At 31.8% G+C, this 4,305-nt stretch overlaps 1 pseudogene; it reads left to right on the top strand.

Moving 5' to 3' along the window:
- The first annotated feature begins 3,059 nt into the window (after positions 1–3,059).
- Positions 3,060–3,178, top strand: LOC112475902 (annotated as a pseudogene).
- The last annotated feature ends 1,127 nt before the right edge of the window (positions 3,179–4,305 follow it).

The following is a 4,305-nucleotide window of genomic DNA, read 5'->3' as shown; positions in this document are numbered from 1 at the left end:
AAGAGAAAGGAAAAAGTTGAAATGGTCATCTAAGATCATAACACTCAAAGTGTAGGATTTATAGACCTGGAAAGCAGAAGCTATCAGAGAAATACCTCTCTACATATGCACAGGGGCCATCTTGAATTTTTCATCTAATAGCAAACTGTACATATGTAAAGTGAAATTCCACAATGCTGAATGAATAGCAACTTTCAGGGAAAGAACTATCTTAGTAGAGTTGTAAGCTGAATAATTAGTAGAACACACAAATAGCCAATGAATCTTGAAACTCTCACTAGCCAGTATGAAGAAACCTTGCTGAATGCAAGATGGCTGCATTTGAACCCACAAGAAGGCCATATCTTAGTTGTGGGGCTAAATTAGCTCAAGTGTAAAGGATATAATACACCACCCTTTAACAGCCTTAAAAAAAGTTAAAAAGATCTAACTTGCCTGCAAACAACTTAATTAAATGCAATAACAAAATTGAAGACTTTAAAGGAAAACAACTACATTCTCAGCAATGTAAAGTACACAATAGCCATAGACCAATAAAAATAACAGATATGCAAAAAACAGTAAAACATGACCTGTAATCATCATGGAAAAAAAAAGAAACCACAGAGAAATCCAGAAATGACAGAGATGATGAATGAAGGCAAATAGGAAGCAAGACCTAAATAACAAATGAGGGAAATAGAGAACGAAGACTAAGATGGTAGATTTGAACCCCAAAATATCAATCATTACACTAAAAGTAAGTAAATACACTAATTAAAAGGTAGATCTCATCAAATTGGATAAAGGCAAAACAGAACTATTTGCTGTCTAAAAACAGATACACAATAAATAAAAAGATAAAGGGGAGTTAAAAGTGTCAAAAGTAAAAATAATAGAAAAGGATATATCATGAGAACACTAAATTAAAGAAATATGAGTGGTGAGATAAGCATCAGACACTAGACTTTAGACAAGGAACGATACCAGGCATAAAGAGAGACCTTTCATAGATAAGAGGACCAATTCATGCAGAAGATATTGCAATCTTAAATGTTAAAAATGTAGGAAGCAAAAACTGACAAAACTGACAATAGAAATAGACTAATCTTCGATTGTAGTCAGAGATGTTAACACTCTCTCAGCAGCTAACACTTAAAGAACAAGAAGACAAAATTAAGTAAGGAGAGAGAAAACACGAACTTCACCATCAACCAATTGGACCTAATTGATATTTACGAAACACCCACCCACTGTAGTGGATGACATAATGTCCCTTCAAAATTCATATCCACCTGGGACCTCAGAATGTGAACTTATTTGGAATAAGAGTCTTTGCAGATTATAGCAGGGCTCTTCAGATGAGACTATTCTTGTTAGCGTGGGCCCTAAATCCAATGATACTGTCCTGACAAAGACTGAAAAGGAGAAGACACAGATGTTGATGTAAAAACAGAGTCATATAGTGAAAAGATGTTTTACAAATCAGGGAATATCAAGGTTTTTTGGCAACCACCAAAAAGTAGGAGAGGAGCATGAAACGGATTCTCTCTCAGAGCCTCCAGAAGGAACAAAACCCACAAACATGTGATTTCAGACTTCTGTCCTTCTGAATGGTGAGAGAATGAATTTCTGTTGCTTTAGGTTACCCAGTTTATGATAGTTTATTCAACAGCCCTAAGAAAAGAATACACTCAGCCAATGACAGCACAATACACATTCTTTCCAAATGAATATGTACCTTTCACCAAAATTGAAACATCTTGATAATTCAAAAGCATTAAGATCAAATATAGACTTCAATAAAATTAATAGAAATCAGCTACAAAAACATATTTTGAAATTTTATAAATGTTTTGAAATTAAACAAAAAACTCCTGAATAAATCATCAATCAAGTTAGAAATCACAAGGCAAATTAGAAAATACCTTGAACTAAGTGAAAACAAAAACACAACATAACAAAATCCATGGAGGCAGATACAACAGTAATTAAAGTTATGTTTTGTTTTAAATCCTTCCATCATAAAATAAGAAAGATCTAAAATCAATGACTTAAGAATCCATTATAAGAAGCTAGAAGTATATGAGAAAATTAAATCAAAATAAGTAAAGAAGGAGAAATAAATAAAAACAGAAATTAATGAAATAGAATACACAAAGAAAAAATATAGGTAAAATATCAATTAAATCAAAATGTAGTTCTCTGAAAAGAATGAAAACATTTGTATACCTCCAGTTAGAATCATCAAGAAAAAAAGACATGAATTACCAATATCAAGAACAGAAGGAGAGATTCACATATCCTTCAGACATTACCAGAATAATAAGGGAATATTACAAACAATATCACAAAATTCAACAATATCCATGAAACTGTCAACCACTTGCAAGACACAAATTACCAAAACTGAATCAAAATAAAACAAAATCTAAATGGCTTTTTAATTTACCAATGAAACTGATTTTGCAATGATAAACTGTGTACAAAGAAAACCCGACATGCATGAATTTTGTAAAACATTGTTAGAAAGAAGTAATATAAGTCACACATGAATTCTTACATCAATATGTATATGGACACAGTATAGTCCAATCACAATATGGAATACTATTCAGCAATAAAAACAAACTACTAATCATGCAAAAAAATGAAAATGTCTAAAAGTATTCTGCTGAATGAAAGAAGCCAGATCCAAAGAGAATATACTATATGATTTTATATATGAAAGTCTAGAATTGAGACAGAAGAACTAGAAGTTGATAATTTGCAATTCACCTTAAATTTTAAAATACTGTGAACTGATGGAAGTTATATGAATTTTCCATCTATTTACATTTTTTATTTCTTGCAAGACTCTACTTCTTTACATTAAAAAACTTCTACTATTCATATTATGCCATTCCATTCCCAATTAGTGACTGTCTTTTTTCTCTCTCTTTCTATGTAAATTCCTAACTATACAAACTGACCTGTTTTTAATAAATGAAATCATTGTCACATATATGGGTATCAAATGATGAAAATTTTGGATTTAAGAAACAAATTGATAACTCAGCTTAATTAAACATAAACTTGGAGTCTATGGCCATGCCACTCTGAACAAGCCCAATCCCATCTGACCTTGGAAGCTAAGCAGGGTCGGGCCTGGTTAGTACCTGGATGGGAGACCACCTAGGAAGACCAGATGCTGTAGGTGTAAAAAATAAAAAAAAAAATTTAATAATTAAGGGATTATAAACCGACAAAGTCCTTGCAATCTGTGAGGTCAACCAAGGGTTATCTCGCCTAAAAAATTTTTTTTAATTAAAAATAAAATAAACATAAACTTAGATTTTAATTCCATATATCTTTATTCTGTGAATATATCTATGTATGTATGATAGAGATAGACTTTATTTTTAAAGAATTATGTAAAGCTTTCTCCATGCATATTATTTTTCTGCCCATGTGCGATTACTCTCATATGTCATATTTGCTTATGTGATACCCACCCCACATTTGAGAAAATTAGATATGATTTCTGTATTGTAATAAAATGAGCCATTTTTCCTTTCGTATTTGTTTCTAATAGCAGATAAGTAAGACTAGATAGGGATATTTGAACTCTATTTAAGTTTGTTTAATGAACAGACATATAAAAGCGTGTAACTATTTTTCACAAATTTTCAACAGGTCTTAGGGTTGAAAGGAAAAGTTGGCATGACGTTCCAAGTTATTTAGATCTCTTATAGAATGCAGAAGAAATTAGAAGACTTTCTTATCTAATCTAAAGATGAGTTCAAACACTGTTCACGTATTCATTCCTACATCTAGAAAGGCTAAAATTTTCTTCCATTTTTCACATTTCCACTCATTTTTCATATTGATTGTCTTCAGACCAAGAATTAAAAGTTACGGAATTTCACCTGTACACACACTTTTAAATGACGTATCCAAGTTTTACTGAGATTTGGAAAGTACTGTAAAGGTTTATTTTGTGTTCAGGACAAAGATTGACTTCTTTCTTTTTACAAACGATTTTGTTACCTCAATCTTTCCATGAAACAAGAGGCAGAAAATCCCTTCAGAAACTCATAGCTTTGCAGCGATACAGAATTACAAGCCAAACAAGCAGGTCTTAGGAAAAATAAAAGTTAATAAAAAGTGACCTTGTTTGCATGCACATTCTATCAAACAATACTCCTCTAGGTTTGATGGCTTAGAGAGAAAATGATTTTTTCCTTTAAATCCTGACTGGATGGTCTTGCTACTCTCTTTCCTAATCTCATCATGTTAAAGTATGTTCTGTCAGTGGGATCCTGGGCAAACACAGTATTTATACTA

This window comes from Pteropus alecto, unplaced genomic scaffold, assembly GCF_000325575.1.
Source record: "Pteropus alecto unplaced genomic scaffold, ASM32557v1 scaffold152, whole genome shotgun sequence".
Lineage (NCBI taxonomy): Eukaryota > Metazoa > Chordata > Mammalia > Chiroptera > Pteropodidae > Pteropus > Pteropus alecto.
Note: the sequence above shows the minus strand (reverse complement) of the source record. Positions and strands in the feature narration are given on the sequence as shown.